The following is a 19,107-nucleotide window of genomic DNA, read 5'->3' as shown; positions in this document are numbered from 1 at the left end:
TTACATGTATTTCCACGCGTATATATAATTAGTGAAGAGTAAATGCTAGCTTTATGAATTTGGTAATGAAAAGTTAAATTTAGTAATGAAAGTTGAGGAGATTGGTAATGTGGCCGTTGCAATCTGGCATCTCTGTTTCTCCGACATCAACAGTTACTCCCAAACTTCGATTGTGAATAGATCCTTATCGCACTGGAAGCCACACGTGCTCGTTTTCTGTGAATAAACGGTGAATATATTGCAATACCTCACCTCTAGACCAAATGGGAATTTACAGTGTTGTGCAGTGTTAAGAAATTTGAACTTAGAGTGTTAAGGATCAACTGTGGAGTGCAAATTGGCAGTTTGTCTGGTTAGAACTGCAGTGGTGCAGTTAAGAACAATGTGCAGTGTTAAACAATTATAACTCACGTGCAAAGAATTAAGTGCAGCACAACACTGGATTATTGTACGTGCTTCAAGAGCATTTTCACCACTGCCAAAACCTTAGAAAGGCAGCCACAAACCTGATATAAGTACCCTGGCTGAGGTACAGTCACTTCTAATTCCTCATTCTTTGGTTCCTTTTCATTTATTTCATGCTTTATGTCCATTATTGGTGTGAATAGGGTCTTAAATAGGTTTAAATAGGTGCTATGCATGTCCAGTAGGGAGTTATGTAGGTGGCTTTCAAAGTTAGGCTGGGTTAGGGTCTATAAGTACAAGTCCAGGAGGCTGGTGCCCACTATCCGGACAGGACCACTTTCCGGACGTGCCTTTGGCTCTGTTACGTCGGATAGTGGAGGGATTACTGTATATACGGCATACCACGTTGAGTGCACTGCTTCTCGTCCGATCAGTGAAGTTAAGCAACGTTGGGTCTGGTTAGTACTTGGATGGGTGACCGCCTGGGAACACCATATGCTGTTGGCATAATGTTTTAGTGTGATAGGTGGAGGCGCTCACCATCCACTCACTCAATGTAATGCTGCTCTCGGATGTCTGCCCTTTCCTCTCCATCCTTCTTTCCTTCCATTCTCTTCTGTCTTTCTTTCCTTCATTCTTTCCTTGTCCTTCTGCCTACAGGTGACTTGATACTCACTCTTCTGTCTTTCTTTCCTTCCTTCTTTCCACTTCCTTCAGCCTGTGGGTGACTCTACACTGAGTGACAAGCCAAATGGTTTCCTGTGCACCAGGAAACCATTTACTATGCTGGGTGATAACCATATAACCAAATTTTGGCACCTGGTGGTTTAGTGGGTAATTATTGCGCTCCAGTCGGATTGAGCCGGTGAAGGTTTATATCTAAGAGGTGGTTGGGGTTGATTGCTCATGTAATGCCACTCAGGGATGAGTGAGGCTGGTCACTCTCATCTTAAATGTCGGGACCAATTGCCTAGCCCCGGGCTCCTACGCTCCTCATGGGGAAATGTAGGATTGGATGATGGATGGATGGATATATATATATCTTCCTTCCTCCTCTGTCTTTCATTCCTTCATTTTTTCCTCATCTTTCTGCCAATGGGTGACTTCCCACTCCCTCTTCTGTCTTTCTTTCCTTCTCTCATTCCAGTTCCTTCTGCCTATGGGTGACTCTACACTGAGTGACAAACCAAATGTAAAGGAAACCATTTACTACAGTGGGTGGTAGCCACATAACAGAATTATGGCACTTGGTGGTTTAGTGGGTAATTAACCCATACCATCCCAGGCATTTTTGCAATTTTATACTCACCCAATCCCAGACACTTTTTCATAACATCCTGACACTATGACAGACAGTGGCCAACTGATGTTACCCACCCACCCAGAACCAAACTTAGTGCCACAAGTGCTTGGGCACAGTGTTACCAATATGTTAAGGTACTCCTTAGCAAGAAATTAGCTAGACTGAAGCAATTTGAGACGCTGCAGGGCTCAAATTTTGCTGTCAGCACCATCACGCCGGTGGGATTAAGTGAGACTTTTTTTTTACTGCCGGCACCATGCCGACGGCGGGATTGTACGGGTTAAGGTGCTCCAATTGAATTGAGCGTGTGTAGGTTTATATCCAAGGGATAGTTGTGGTTTATGGCTCATGTAATGCCACGCGGGGATGAGTAAGGCTGGTCACTCTTGTCTTAATTGTCACAACAAATTTGCCTTGCCTAGGGCATCTGCACTCCTAATGGGGTGGCATAGGATTGGATGATGGATGAATGTACAGTAATTCCTCATTTATCTGGACATAATAGAGCCAAAGGCATGTCCAGGAAGTGGCAACATCCGAATAATGAACACTATTCCCCTACCCCGCCCAGACCCTACCTATATCCACCTCCAGCCTATACCTAACTTATTTGTACAATACTTGTGCTTAATCTGGAAGTGTTTTCCGGTTTTTCAGGCATATTTGAACATCAAAACACACATAGGGATGTCCAAAGTAATGCTAAACACCAAGAAAAGCATGCAGAAAACCACTGAAAACAAAAAACACCGTACCTAAACACCACTCCTTGTACAGTACCCCTCCTAATTTTGGCAGTTTTCAGGTTAATCTGCTATATTTAGACATCAAAACACACATAGAAATATCCAGAATAATGCTAAACACCAAGAAAACAATGAAAAAAACACTGAAAACCCCCAAACACCCGACTTATTCACAACTGTGTGTATAGTACCCCTCCTAATTTTGGCACTGTTTTCAGGTCAAGCTGCCATATTTAGATGTCAGAACATGCATGATTATCCATATTAATGTGAAACATCATGAAAACAATGATTAACAACAAAAATCCACAAAAAACTGACAATGGTTTGAAAATCTGTTGTTGGTGACAAGTGATTGCTCCCAGGGCTCAAAAAAAAAAAAAAAAAAAAAAAAATCCACGGCAAAGTATGCCACCGTAAATTGGTTATATTGGCATAAATCTTATACCATCAACTTCACTTGTCTTTATAGTATATGATAAGCTAATAAGAACACATAAAACTGACAAGTAAGAGTACAAAATTCAAACAGGAATAAGGTGTTCAAGAGTAAAACTTACCTTCGTATAACTTCCCACCATCCTAGTTCAAAATTTTGCCATCTTCCAAGAGTGAAGTATATGTCTAGATGCAGAATTTCATGAGCTTTCTCGTGGTCACAACGTAATTTCCATATGACCAATATTAGTCAAATAAACCGCAAAAAATTGTGAAATCTCATGAGTCAATGCTATCACCACGGAAGAGGGTAAAAACTGAGGGACTAGAGGGAGTGAGGGAGGAGCTGGGAGGGTATGGAGGAGGGAAGGGAGGGGGGGGAGAGGTGAGGCAGTGGGCAGGATTCTTCTCCTTCTGTCAACAGGCGGACGGGTGCTTTTGCCGTACATTTACTCGTGGCCTGTGGCTTGCGGTCTGTTAGATGCCGATTGGCCATGCAGATACCATCGTGACCGGGGGACATTCAACCTTCGATAGAGGAGCGGACGGCCACTGTTGCTGAACATGTACTCGTGGCTTGTAGTCTGTGTTTGATGGAGGTGGCAGTTTGGAAAGACTTAGTCCCCGTGGCCATGAGATATTAGACATTCAGTGAGCAATGGACACAGACATTTTGAAACTGCTTGTGGGTTACAGTCGTATTACTTGGGTGCTGGAGATTTGTTGGGAGTGATAGGATGAGCGCATGATTTTGACCATTTAGTGCAGGGTCAGACGGGCATTTTAGCTCCGATTATGGGTCACAGACTACTTCCTGCTCATGATTCAATCCCAGTGGCCACGATACCGAATGTTTGGACATGTCAGCTGGCCAGTTGAAGTTCTTGGGCACTTTTACGTCTGGATAATAGCAAGTAAATTTGTATAATAGTTTAATAGAGCCAAGGCCCAGCGTCTGGATACTGAGCACGATCGGATTATGAATGTTTGGTTAATTGAGGGATCACTATATCTATCTATCTATCTATATCTATCTATCTATCTATCTATTTAGAGCCCGACGCCCTAATCCCGCAAAGGGTGACCGCAGACAAAACGCCTCCAAGTCGCTCTGTCACCCACCATTTGACTACCCTCCCACCAAGTCACTCCCCCCTCCCTCATATTCCTCTCAACTCCATCCCTCCACCTCATCCTTGGTCTACCCCTCCCTCTCCCTCCCTCCATCTCACCTACATACATCCTCTTAGTCAGTCTTTCATTCTCCATTCTCACCACATGTCCAAACCACCTCAGTGTATTTCTCCTAATCTTCTCAGCCACATCCACATCCACCCCACAACGTTCCTTCACTTCTTCATTCGTCAACCTGTCCCTCCATGTCACTCCACATGCTCCTCTCAAGTACAGTAACTCATTTCCACTGCTCTCACTCTTGACTTGTTCCCCTCTTGCACGGTCCACACCTCACTTCCATACGTCAGGGTAGGAAATCACAATACTGTCATGCAGTGACTTCTTAACTTCCATACTCACCTCCCTATTTCTCATCACTGCTTTCAGTGAACCAACAACCTTCCTTCCTTGCTGGACCCTTTCACGCACTTCATCCCCCAAAGTTCCGTCCTTACTTATCACACTACCCAGGTACTTGAATGCACTCACATTCTCCATATCCTCACCATCCAACCTCACTGTACATTCTGTGACTTCATTCCTCTCAAAAACCATAACTTTATTCATGTTTACATTAACTTTCAGATTCCTTTTCATACACACTGTCCCAAATTCATTCACCAAACCTTGCAACTCCCATTCATCTTCACTCAACAATACTGTATCATCAGCAAACAGCAACACCGGAATCTTCCATATCTCACCCTCATTCATTAGAGCCACCCCCACATCCACTGCCCTACCTTGCACCTCCATTACAACCCCCTCCATGTATATATTAAACAGCCATGGAGACATCACACAACCCTGTTTCAGTCCCACATTGAGATCAAAGAACTCACTTAGCTCACCATCCACTCGCACTGTAGCCCTAGCTCCTTCATACATACTCTTCACAGCACTCAACAAGTTCCCCTCCACTCCATAAATTCTCAATACCTTCCACATACCTTGCCTGTCTGTTCTGTCATAAGCATTCTCCAAGTCCATGAAGGCAACATACACTTTCTTTCTTTTTCTAGATACTTCTCCACTAAACATCTTAGAACAAATATCTGATCTACACACCCTTTTCCCTTCCTAAATCCTCCTTGTTCTTCTCCAGCTAGCTCCTCTGTCATATGCTTAACCCCATCAATGAGTATTCTACCATATATTTTTCCAGTCACACTAAGAAGGCAAATACCCCTATGGTTACCACAAACTTCTCTCTCCCCTCTTTGCTTTGTATAAAGGAACAATTATACCTGATTTCCATTCCTCTGGAACCCTTCCCTCTTCCCAAGCCAATCTACACAACTTCCATATCCACTCCACAACAATCTCACCCCCATACCTTAGCATTTCACCACACACTCCATCAATTCCTGGGGCCTTTCCCTTCTTGATCTTCTTCATTGCTTCCACTACTTCCACCCTACTGATCTCTTCCTCCTTCCTCTCATCTCTTCTTCTCCCAGCCATTCCCCAACCACTTATCTCGCGCTGCTCTCACTCTCTACATTCAATAAATCCTCAAAGTTCTCCTTCCATCTCCTTAATTACTCTCTCTTCTCCACCAACAATCTATTATTCCTATCTTTCACACCCCTACTATTTCCCCTTTTACGCTGCCTTATTTTCTTTACCTCCTTCCAAAACAATTTCTTACTTTCCTTCCATTTCGCACTCAGATTCCTCCCAAATTCTTCATCCATTTTCTTCTTACTCTCCTTCACTAGTCTCTTCACCTCCCTTCTCCTGCTCACATATACCTCTCTCTTCTCTCTCTTTTCTTCTCCCCTACCTCTACTCGCTAACCATTCACTATATGCCTTCTTCTTTTGTTCCACAGTTCGTTTCATCTCATCATTCCACCATGCTGTCCCTTGCACACCCTTGCATCTCCTCCTCACTCCACAAACCACCTCACATGGTGCGCCTATCTCTTCCGTGAATATCTTACTTATGTCTTCCACCCCTTCCATCTGCTTTAACTCATACCTTCCCAATCTTTCTTCCACTATGCTCTTATACTCTGACATTTTCTCACTCGCTTGCAAATTCTCCACTCTTCTCACAGGAGCTGTTTCCTCCTTTCTTCCCCTTCGTCTCTTCAACCATTTTCTTCGCAACTTTACCTTGGCCATCACTAAGTGATGGTCCAAGACTCCATTTCCCCACCCTCTCCACACTCTTGCATCCAACACTTGTCTTCTCATTTGTTCATCAAGACACACATAGTCTATCATTGCCTTTCGTTCAACAAGTTCACCATCCATCCTCCTCATTACTCTCCATGTATACCTGTGGATCATCTTGTGCCGAAAGTAGGTGTTGGCAATTGCCAACCCCTTACAAGCACAGATGTCCACCAAAGCACTACCATTCCCATCTACTTCAGCTGGCACACCCCACTAACTAACCACTCCATCCACTCATGCATTCCCAACTTTGCCATTCATGTCTCCAGTCAAAAGCTCTCTCTCGCTTCTCTCAAATTTGTTCATACATGCTTCTACACTCGCCCAAAACTCATCTTTCACTCTTGCCACTCGGTCCTCTGTTGGCACATATGCACATACAATTGCCCACACTTGTATACCTACTTTCATCCTCACCCATACAATCCTTGCACCCACTGTTCCATACTCTCTTATATTCTCCTTCCACTTCTTGCATATCATCAGACATACTCCCTCTCTTGCCCTCTCATTCTCATTAACTCCCGCACATATACCTAAATCATATTCCCACTCTCTCACCCATTCACCTTTCCATTTAGTTTCAGTCAATCCACATACATCCACTCTTGCATCCTCAAGCACCTGAACAATCTCTCTCTCTTTCACTTTATCATTCACTCTTCTCACATTCCATGTCCCCACCCTCAGAATATCCTTTGTCCGTTCCTCAGTCGTCAACGTATGGTCCGTCCTGGTCCGAGGTGCTTTATTTGCTTGTTTAGTTAGTTTTTTTTTACGGGGTGGGGCACTAACCCACCACCAACCCTTTTAGTCGCCTCGTACGACAAGCAGGGATACTGGGGGAGTATTCTTCAAACCCCCCTACCCCCAGGGGGTATACATAAACTGTATATATATATATATATATATATATATATATATGTATACATGAAAGGATACGAAGATGTGTAATGGATGCAAGAGCTTATAGAGGTTGGGGGAGTGGACTTTCTGACCATACTTGGTGGTGGCCAGAATTAGGATTCAAGTAAGATGGAGGAATAGAAGAAGGGAAAGACGAGAGGAAGGAGTAGTTGCAAGGAGAGTGGAAAGGTTGCAAGGGGATGAGAAAAAGGCAGAGAATAAGAGAGAAGTGGAGGAACGATTGAGCAAATATGAATTGGAGCAGATGGGAGACGTGGAAGGTGTGTGTAGGATATTTACAGAAGAAATATATGCAGCATGTGATGTGGTGTGTGGAAGGAAGAGAAGACAGAGGGGGGGTGCAAGGAACAGCGTGGTGGACTGAAGAGGTGAGACAGGCTGTGGCACAAAAGAAGAAAGCATACAATGAATGGATGAGAAATAGGGGCGTGGAAGAAGTTGAGAGGCGGAAGAGAGAGTTATATGTAGAAAGAAAGAGAGAGGTGAAAAGATTAGTAAGAGAGAGTAAGAAGAGAGTAGATGAGGAATTTGGAAGGAACTTGAGTGTAAAGTGGAGGGACTATAAGAAAATGTTCTGGAAAGAGATGAAAAGAGTAAGACAGGGTGGAAGTGAAGTTAGCAGGGGAGTGAAAGATAAAAATGGTAGATTACTAATGGAGAAGGGAGAAAAAGTGAGCAGATGGAGAGAACACTTTAAGGAATTGTTGAACTTAGAGGATGGAAGTAATGCGAGTATAAGTGGCTGGGGAATGGCTGGGAGAAAAGGGAAGTGAGAAGACAGGAAGAAATCAGTAGGATAGAAGTTGTGGAAGCAATGAAGAAAGTCAAAATGGGGAAAGCCCCAGGAATTGATGGAGTGTGTGGTGAAATGCTGAAGCATGGGGGAGAGATAGTAGTAGAATGGATGTGGAAGATGTGCAGATTGGCCTGGGAGGAAGGTAGAGTCCTGGAGGATTGGAAGTCAGGTATAATTATTCACTTGTACAAAGGAAAAGGGGAAAAAGAAGTGTGTGGTAATCATAGGGGCATTCGTCTTCTTAGTATAATAGGAAAAGTGTATGGTAGGACACTTATTGACAGAGTTAGAGAAAGAACAGAGGAATTAGTTGGAGAAGAACAGGGAGGCTTTAGGAAGGGAAGAGGTTGTGTAGATCAGATATTCATTCTTAGATCTTTAGTGGAAAAGTTTCTAGAGAAGGGAAAGAAGTTGTGTGCGGCTTTCATGGATTTGGAGAAAGCATATGACAGGGTGGATAGACAAGGATTGTGGAAAGTGTTAAGAATATATGGAGTAGATGGGAAGTTGTTGAATGCTGTTAAGAGTATGTACGATGGTGCGAAGGCTGCAGTGCGTGTGGATGGTGAACTAAGTGAATTTTTCTCTTTGAAAGTTGGGTTGAAACAGGGATGTGTCATGTCTCCATGGTTGCTCAATCTGTACATGGATGGGGTAATAAAAGAGGTACAAGGTAGGGTAGTGGATGTTGGAGTGGCCCTGGTGAGAGAGGATAGTGTTTGGAAACTCCCTGTACTATTGTTTGCAGATGATACTGTGTTGTTGAGTGAAGACGAAAGAGAGCTGCAAGGCTTGGTGGATGAGTTTGAGAGAGTGTGTAAGAAGCGGAATCTAAAGGTGAATGTAAGGAAGAGTAAAGTGATGGTCTTTGAGAGAGGTGAAGTCAGTGAATGTACAGCGAGGTTGGATGGTGAGGAATTGGAAAATGTGAATACGTTTAAGTACTTGGGTAGTGTGATGAGTAAGGATGGAGGTTTGGAGGGTGAAGTGCTTGAAAGGGTACAACAGGGAAGAAAGGTTGCTGGTTCTTTGAAAGCAGTGATAAGAAACAGGGAAGTGAACATGGAAGTGAAAAAGTTACTACATGACAGTATTGTGATACCAACTCTAACGTATGGAAGTGAAGCTTGGACTTTGTTGGAAGGACACAAGTCAAGAGTGAGAGCAGTGGAAATGAGTTATTTAAGAGGAGCCTGTGGAGTCACATGGAGAGACAGGTTGACGAATGAGGAGATAAAGGAACATTGTGGTGTTGATGTGGATGTGATAGGAAGCGTTATGAGGAACACACTGAGGTGGTTTGGCCATGTGGAGAGGATGGAGGGTGAAAGACTGACGAAGAGAGTGTATTTGAGTGAGGTGGAGGGGGGAAGAGGGAGGGGGAGGCCTAGGATGAGATGGAGGGATGGGTTGGAGAGGTATATGAGAGAGGGGTGTGTGAGTTGGGAGCAGGGCAGTGAAATGGCGGGGGACAGGGCGACTTGGAGGTGATTTGTTTGTGGCCACCCCAAACGGGATTGAGGCGTCTGGCAGTAGATAGATAGATAGATAGCTATATATATATATATATATATATATATATATATATACTGTAGTATGTCCCCATAGTACGCGAGTTGCAGGTACGCGATCCCCCTTGTACGCGAGGACTATTTTTTTTTTTTTTTTTTTTTTTTTTTTTGTACTCAAATTGAACTCCTTGTAAGTTAGATGGGGGCAAAGAGTGGCCCAAATCTAGGGTTACCTTGAGTACACAACATTGCCCCCCCAAGAAGCAATAACAGTTAGTTACTCTCCGCCTACCTTGTGATGTTGATGCTGCTCACTCGTCACATGATGCCCACATGCGCCGCTTGGAGGGTGGTGAGGTGAGAGTTCCAGGAGAGGAAACACACATGCACAGAGGGTACATTCGCTGTTCCAGGTACGTCCCCATGTATTCAGAGGCTATTTTTTCTGTTTGCTAAGATGTCTGCCCCCTCCATGAAGAAGTGCATCACCATGCCATGAAGATGCAAGTCATCAGGAGGAAGGAGAGTGGGATGGGTAACATGGCCATTGGCAAGGAACTAGGCTTGGCAGAATCTTCCGTGCAAACTATATAGGCTAACAGGGAGGCCATAAAGAAGACTGTGAAAACATATGGGACGGTGGCATTGGACTGAAGAAGCAGGCTGACCAACCAGGCTATAATTCTTATGGAGCAGTACCTGGCTACATTTATCCTGAGGAAGGAGAAGGAAGGAATTCCACTGAACGGGCACTACATCAGGGACCAGGCCAAGATTTTCTACAAAGCTGCAGCTCTGAAGCTTGCTGTTAAGAAACCATTGAAAGCCTCCCTGGGATGGGTTTGCTGCTTTCTGCAGAGGAAGGAGCTACGTCACATTCAGCTCACCGGGGAGTGTGCATCAGTGGATGAAATGGCGGCCAGGGATTATCCAGCCATCCTAAACGGGTTAATCGACAAGGGCGGCTACAGCAGGGACCAAATTTATAACACTGATGAAACAGCCCTATACTACAAGGCTATGCCGAAGTGTACTTACAGTATATTAGTAAGCACCAGCGCCAGGCCCGGGGCAGAAAAATCGACAAGAGCAGGATAACAGTCATGTTTGCTGTGAACTTATCAGGCTCACACAAGATGCGTCCTGTTGTGGTGCATACTGCAGCACACCCCAGATGTTACAAGAATCTGTGCCGCATGGAGGACAGCGGGGTATACTGATACAGCAACTCCAATGGTTGGATGACGAGCAGCATCATTTCCGAGTGGCTGTTGTGGCATTTCATCCCTGATGCCATGGCAAAATCCAGGGAACTTGGCATCCCCTTCAAGGTGCTGCTCATCCTTGATAATGCCCCATGTCATCCAACCTGGCTAGCAGACCTTAGCAAGGAATGCAAGATCGTTTTTCTGCCCCCCAAGAACGACCCCTCTCATCCAACCACTAGACCAGGAGTTGATTGTAGTGGCCAAGCAGCTATACCCCGCTCCACTCTGACAATGTCAGGTGGAAAATCTCAACACACTCTATGATCACCTCCGCAGCATGACCGACAGCTGTGAGGAACTGCAGGCAATTCTTGACTTGAACACAGTTGGGAGTGATGTCATGGATGCCGAGGATGGTTTGGACTCGCCACCCGCTTCACCCACTTCATCCTCACCACGCATAGCACCCGCACAACCAACTTCAACTCCTGAGAAGACTATTATGGCTTTTTGGTGGTCATTCAACCTCAAGGATGCCATCACTCTCTTTGTTGTCCTCTTGGGCAGAAATAACCACTGCAACAATTAACCATGCTTGGTGCCTCCTCGTACCACACCTGTGCGAAATTGCACTGGGAAGCGGCTTTCAGTCCCTGGCCGCTGCCAAGGCAGCCACTCTCACAAGTGCACAAGCTGTGCCCGGGTTTCAGGCCGTCTCCCTGGAAGAGATCGGGGGTTTACATTCGGCAGCAGCAGAGCAGGATCCCCAGGAAATCGTGCAGCAACTGGATGAAGCCGACGTAGAGCAGGAGATCACAGCAAAGCCAGCAACACCAGTGATGGAGAGTGAAGATTTGTCCATGATGGAGATCAAAGGCAGCCACTCTCACAAGTGCACAAGCTGTGCCCGGGTTTCAGGCCGTCTCCCTGGAAGAGATCGGGGGTTTACATTCGGCAGCAGCAGAGCAGGATCCCCAGGAAATCGTGCAGCAACTGGATGAAGCCGACGCAGAGCAGGAGATCGCAGCAAAGCCAGCAACACCAGTGATGGAGAGTGAAGATTTGTCCATGATGGAGATCAGCAGGGTACTGTGTGCCCTTGATAAATTCAAGGAAGAATTCAAAGACATTGGACGGTCTCAGTTGTGAGTGGAGGAGGTGATGTCTTCACTGGACAAAACCTTTAAGTACAACCAGAAAGTAAACAGACGCAAGCAAACACTCATCACTCGTTACCTTCGGCTTGAACAAAGTGAAGAATCACTCCCTTCAACCTCAGAAGAGCCATATCCTGAGGAGGATCAAGGGACTGAAATGATGTCTGAGGTGTCAGAAATAGACTTTGAAGGGTTTATGTACGAAGTGAGTGCATTAGTTGGTGCAAGTGTCGAAAGTGCTGGTGACGAAAGTGGAGAGGAAGGTGGTGTGTCAGGTGGTGTGGTGGGTGATGCAGGAGATGCATGCTAGGTGCCTCATCCTGCCTCGGATCCTCTTCTTACCTCCATCACGCCTGTTGTCCACATGAGTAAAGGTGAGAAGCCATATTCTTGTTGGTTTAGTTAAGCCATATCTTTGTTGATTTACCTAGTAAATCCATAATCTTGTTGGTTCACTTTGTCTTAGGTAATATGTCTTAGATAGTTTCCCTGTATAGTACAATACTTAGATCTGACAGGGGTCTCAAGGGTTGCCCATGAAGGGGGGTGCCGCCCATATGTAATTTTACCCATAGGTTTATGTATTCACAGTATACGAATTCCTAGTACGCGACATCCTCTGCCACCCATATACTCGCGTACTGTGGGAATGTACTGTGTATATATATATATACAGTAGAACCTCTCTCATTCGGACTATATGGGGGGAAGAGTTGTCCGAATTAGCAGTTTGTCCGGACCATCAGGGTAATCTCCAGTTCATACCAAACTTTATCTACATATGGTATGTTTGTTAATTACTACCATATGTGGCATATGTCAACCCTACGTAACTGCAAAAGATGAAAGGATACTAAAATAACAAAACTAATCATGTACGACAGTTTTGTATTGCATAATTTACAGGTAAGGCCATGACAAGAAACTAGCCTACATTTTAAATTGTAGTAAGTGACTAAGGCCCGTGTAGGCAAAAAAATTAATTAATTAATTAACTGTAATATTTGGAATAAAAATAAAACTTATGTAGGCAAAAATACATTGTCATCTTTGGCATATTGATAACACTCATATGGGCAAGAAGCTAATGTTTGATGTACAAGTAAAGCACATTTAAGTACAAAAAATAACCTACAGTAATCACTAAACACTGCAGAATATTCTGACCCATTTTGTGTAAGCAAACTCCTCCTTTTAACACCTTTATTCATTACAGAAGCTACACTTGCATTAAGGGGCATTGTAAGAAGGATTAACTTTTGAAATACGTCGTAAAAATATAAATGGTTGGTGAACTAGTTGATGGAACGAATGCTAGCGTGTGTTTAAACAGGCGCCCATGCTGCGACCTAGCGTGATCCGAGACTAAACGAATGACGATCGCTTTCCGCGCCGATACTGAAAATGACTTTCGAATTACTTTCAACATATTTTTGGAGCTTATTATTTTTAAATTTTGTCCGGATTAACAGAAATCCGGATTAAAGGGGTCCGTACCAAAGAGGTTCTACTGTATATATATATATATATATATATATATATATATATATATATATATATATATATATATATACAGTACCCTCACGTCCAGCACGGTAATATTGTCATGCATGGGTCATGTCAAGTGGGGTTGGTGGAGGATTAGTGCCCCTCCCTGTAAAACAATTAACTCTAAGCCATTGGCCACCCCGTCTGGGATATATGGCATCTGGCAATGAATGAAAATGAATGGGTCATGTGTTGGACCAAAAACGTGTTGGACTAACAATAGAGCTTATGGGGAAAAATGAATTATGTCAGCAACCCTAGGAAAAGTCACCCTAAATACCTACCATATACCTATACGTATATTGGTACTATTGTAATTATAATAAATGGTACTGTGCTATGAATGATAACTAACCTTTTAGGATAGTGTTGGTGGGCTTCCTGGGAATGGAAGGTGGTATCCAAGGCTGTAGGTAGTCCTACTGGGTCCCGGGAGGATGGCCGCTGGCGTCACTAGCGGGTAATGGCTGTTGCTCCTCCTCAACCTCCCTCATAAATCCTTTGAAATCACACTCAGAATCACTATCTTCGTCCACAGCCATGGAAGGTCCTGCTTCTGCCTGTCCTAGCACTCTGTAATCCTCGGCAAAGTGCATGCTTCTCACACTGTTGCCAGAGCCCCGTCTCGTGACTGTGGAAAGTGATCCCTGTCGCTGACTCGGTAGAGAATAAGGAGAAGCAACTTTGTTTATAAACTGGTACGCACGCCGATGAGAAGGGTTTCAAAACGATTGATATTTATTCTAAAATATTAATATGTATTCAGTGTCAGGCTAAATATTCAATGCTGTAGTACGATACATTCTCTGTCGAGTCGCCTGGGTTTTGGTCACACTGTTTTGCCCGTCATATCCTCGGCAGGAATCCATCCAGATAAATTCCAAATGCCCGTGGTATTGTCGGCAATTTTACCATGTTACCGTTCCGATTTACCATCGTATCCTCGGCAAACCTGGTATGAAGTGCCGTGTGACAGCCTTCGGCTTCCAGGATCTTGTCTTGGTTTTTTATTATGATCCTCACGTTGGCTTCATTCATGTCGTAGGCCTTGGCCATGTCAACTTTCCTCTCCCCTTTCTTCTTCCTCTCGATGCTTTCTAGCTTGGTGGCCTGAGGGAGGTGCTGACGCTTCTTGGGGTTCTCAGAAGGCTTCCTAAGCATCGTGAGCAGGGTAAAATGCAGTAACAAGGGCAGAAAATGCAGCAAGAAAAAACCACCTTCCAATGCGAATTATGCGACTGAGTGGTGCTGTGGCGGGAGAAATTTAAACAAAACATCACGTGACAGCACAAGCGTTTTTAATTGGGCGGCATCACAATCACGTCACGATAGCGGTCGGGGAAGGTTACGTGATCAGAAGTTTTCATTGGCTATCATCATCATGGGAATGTCCAGTATGACCGTGTTGGACCGGGGGTGATCGTGCTAGAGTGAACTCTGCGGATTTCACCCACTTCTCGGAGCTTTGTGCGTGTTATGCTAACACACTTATGTTGCAGTAATTAAATCGTATTAAATAATACTAATTAATTGCTCTCCATGCTGGACCCGAATCGTGCTGGACTAACGCGTGTTGGACGCGAGGGTACTGTATATATATATATATATATATATATATATATATATATATATATATATATATATATATATGTATTTATATATACTGTATATATATGGCCATGTGGAGAGGATGGAGGGTGAAAGACTGACGAAGAGAGTGTATGTGAGTGAGGTGGAGGGGGAAAGAGGGAGGGGGAGGCCGAGGATGAGATGGAGAGATGGGGTGGAGAGGTATATGAGAGAGGGGGGTGTGAGTTGGGAGCAGGGGAGTGAAATGGCGGGGGACAGGGCGACTTGGAGGCAATTTGTTTGTGGCCACCCCAAACGGGATTGAGGCGTCTGGCAATAGATAGATAGATAGATGTATATATATATATATATATATACATATTTTAGGAAAAGAGACAGTAGGTTAATTATGTATGAGTCTGGGGGAAATAGCAGTCAGATAGATTATTTTCTGGTTAGGAGGGCCGATAGGAGGTTAGTGAGGGATGTTAAAGTTATAGGAAGTGAGGAGTGTGTGCAGCAGCACAAACTATTGATTTGTGATATGGTGCTTAAAGAACAAGTGATGAAAAAGAGGACTTATGTACCTAGGAGGAAAATATGGAAGCTGAAAAACCAAGTAGTAAGGGATGCCTTCTATAATGAGTTGAGGAGAGTGGTGGCTGAACAGGGAGCTGTAGACAGAGGCGTTAATGAACAGTACAGAGCCCTCAAGAACAATTTCTTGAGAGTTACTGATGTAACATGCGGCTGGACAAGAGGACCATCAAGACACAAAGTAACTTGGTGGTGGGATGAGGGTGTAGAAGCTGCAATTAAGGAGAAAAGAAGGCTTTTCCGGGAATGGAAGAAGGGTGGTAGCAAAGAGGAATATTTGGCTGCCAAGCGTAGGGCTAGAAGAGAGGTATACAGGGCAAAGTCTGAGTCACAGAGACAATTACTTGATAACCTAAATCATGGGGAAAGAAAAAATTTATTTAGGGTGGCAGGTCAGGTGAAGAGGGATAATCGGGATATCATAGGTGAGCAGTGTGTGAAGAATGATGAAGGAAGGGTAGTGGTGAACAGTGAGGATATTAAAGATGCATGGAGAGAGCATTGTAACCGGTTCTTGAATGAGGAGTTTGACTGGGACAGGGAAGGTTTGGAGCCAGCAGATCCAGTGTCTGGCCCTTGGCCTTTGATTGATACTGCTACTGTGAGTGTGGCAATAGGCAGGATGAGGGTGGGGAAGGCAGCAGGTGTGTCTGGGTTGACTGCCGAAATGTTGAAGGCCTCAGGCGATATAGGGGTGAGTTTAGTCACTGACCTGATAAATAGGATTATTTATGAGTGTGTTGTCCCAGATAATTGGCTGAAGAGTGTAATTGTAAATGTGTATAAAGGGAAGGGTGATGCCCTGGAAAGAGGAAATTATAGAGGTATAAAGCTTTTAGATCAGATAATGAAGGTAATGGAGAGAGTTTTAGAAGGTATGATTAGAGAAAGAATGAATATTGATGAGATGCAGTTTGGGTTTATGCCAGGTAGGGGGACCACTGATGCCATATTCATTGTTCGACAGCTTCAGGAAAAATATATTCGTAGGAGAAGGGATCTTTATTTTGTTTTTGTTGATTTGGAAAAGGCCTTTGACAGAGTCCCTAGAGAGGTGGTGAAGTGGACAATGAGAAAGCTTGGCTTGGAGGAGTGGCTGAGTAGGGTGGTTATGGCCATGTATGTGGGTGCTCACACCCAGGTGAGAGTGAATGGAGATTTGAGTGATGAGTTTTCCGTGAATGTTGGTGTGCATCAGGGGTCAGTCTTGAGTCCCATGTTGTTTATCATGGTACTTGAAGCTCTTTCACGTGACTTTAGAAACAGACTCCCGTGGGAGTTGTTGTATGCTGATGATTTGGTGTTGACTGCAGAGAATGAAAGGGAGGTGGAGGAAAGGTTTAGGAAATGGAGAGATGGTATGGGGCAAAAGGGTTTAAGGGTAAATGCAGATAAAACCAAAGTGATGATATCTAGGGTTGGTGGCGGTACTGTCAAAGACGAGGGAGAGTGGCCATGTGCAGTTTGCCACAAGGGCGTGGGAAGTAATTCCATCTTGTGCGGTGTGTGTGATAAATGGGTGCATAAGAGATGTAGTGGTATCATAGGTAGACTGCGAGATAACGCTGATTTTATGTGTACGGCGTGCCGGGGTGAACAGGTGGAGATCGTCAGACGTGAAAGGATTGAACTTGCAGGTGAATCTCTTGAGTGTGTGGAAGAGTTTTGTTATTTGGGAGACATGTTGTGTGCTGGAGGTGGGGCTGGAGCTAGCTCTGTGGCTAGGGTGAGAAGTGGTTGGAAGAAGTTCAGGGAGCTCTTGCCTCTCCTGACATTGAGAGGGCTCTCCGTACGTGCTAAGGGTTCTTTGTATGCAGCATGCATTAGGAGTGTAATGCTGTATGGCAGTGAGACCTGGGCAGTGAGGGAGGAAGATATTCGCTGGCTCAGACGTACAGAAATGACAATGATTAGGTGGATGTGCAGTGCGTCCCTGCGTCCAAGGCCTGGAGGGGCTGGGTTTACAATGGAAGAGTTGAGAGGTAGGATGGGACTGGAGTGTATTGGTGTTGTGATGAGGAGAGGTAGATTGAGGTGGTTTGGACATGTGGAGAGGATGGGGGGTGATAATTGGGTGAGGAAGGTGAGAAGTGTTAATATTGGGGGTGGGGTTATGAGGGGTAGACCGAGAAAGACATGGGACGAGGTCATTAAGTGTGACCTTAGGGTTAAGGGACTGAACAGGGAGGCTGCAATGGATTGTGCAGCGTGGAGAGCCACCATAAGGTGACCAAGGCCAACACATGCAAGCATGTTGGAGCCTTTAAAAACGAAAACGAAAACGAAAACGAGAGTTAGGGAAAGAACAGAGGAATTAGTTGGAGAAGAACAGGCAGACTTTAGGAAGGGATGAGGTCGTTTAGATCAGGGATTCATTCTTAGGTCTTTAGTGGAAAAGTTTCTAGAGAAGAGAAAGAAGTTGTATGTGGCTTTCATGGATTTGGAGAAAGTATATGACAGGGTGGATAGACAAGGATTGTTTAAAGTATTAAAAATATGAGTAGATGGGAAGTTGTTGAATGTTGTGAAGAGTATGTATGATGGTGCTAAGGCAGCAGTGCATGAGGATGGTGAACTGAGTGAATTTTTCTATTTGAAAGTTGGGTTGAAACAGGGATGTGTCATGTCTCCATCGTTGCTCAATCTGTACATGGATGGGGTAATAAAAGAGGTACAAGATAGGGTAGTGGATGTTGGAGTGGCCCTGGTGAGAGAGGGTAGTGTTTGGAAACTCCCTGTACTGTACTGTTGTTTGCAGATGATACTGTGTTGTTAAGTGAAGACGAAGGGGAGCTGCAAGGCTTGGTGGATGAGTTTGGGAGAATGTGTAAGAAACGGAATCTTAAGGTGAATGTAGGGAAGAGTAAAGTGATTTTCTTTGAGAGAGGTGAAGTCAGTGAATGTACAGTGAGGTTGGATGATGGGGAATTGGAAAATGTGAGTACATTTAAGGGGAAACAGTCAATTTTTTTGGCTGAAAATGAAATTATGCATCAATTTACATGAAATTTTACTGGATAATAGCTATATTTGGCAAAACTAATCCCTAAGCTTTATTTGTAAATGATTAATTTAATCACTGATATTTTTAAAATGATTTTATGTTTACTCACTTAGGAGCAGTAGTCAGTGAAAGTTAGGTTAAATATATTAAGCCTTTACTGAATATATTTTTCTTTTCTTCATTTATCGTCCTGAAACTTTTTACACGCTTAAGTAGGTATCATAGCTATTATCCAGTGAAGTTTCATGTAGATTGATGCATAATTTCATTTTCAACCAAAAATATGAACTGTCTTCCCATAAGTACTTGGGTTGTGTGATGATTAAAGATGGAAGTTTGGAGGGTGAAGTGCTTGAAAGGGTACAACAAGGAAGAAAAGTTGCTGGTTCCTTGAAAGTAGTGAAAAGAAACAGGGAAGTGAGCATGGAAGTGAAAAAGTTACTACATGACAGTATTGTGATACCAACTCTAACGTATGGAAGTGAAGCTTGGATGTTGTTGGAAGGACACAAGTCAAGAGTGAGAGCAGTGGAAATGAG

The 19,107-nt window shown here is 44.1% G+C and overlaps 1 pseudogene; it reads left to right on the top strand.

Moving 5' to 3' along the window:
• The first annotated feature begins 794 nt into the window (after positions 1-794).
• On the top strand, positions 795-912 carry LOC145401125 (5S ribosomal RNA; annotated as a pseudogene).
• Positions 913-19,107: the final 18,195 nt, after the last annotated feature.

Source organism: Coenobita brevimanus, chromosome 54 (genome assembly GCF_032717465.1).
Source record: "Coenobita brevimanus isolate Jiangsu-jjx chromosome 54, ASM3271746v2, whole genome shotgun sequence".
NCBI classification, from domain to species: Eukaryota; Metazoa; Arthropoda; class Malacostraca; order Decapoda; family Coenobitidae; genus Coenobita; species Coenobita brevimanus.
The sequence above is the reverse complement of the archived record's forward strand: the minus strand, read 5'-3'. Positions and strand labels throughout refer to the sequence as shown.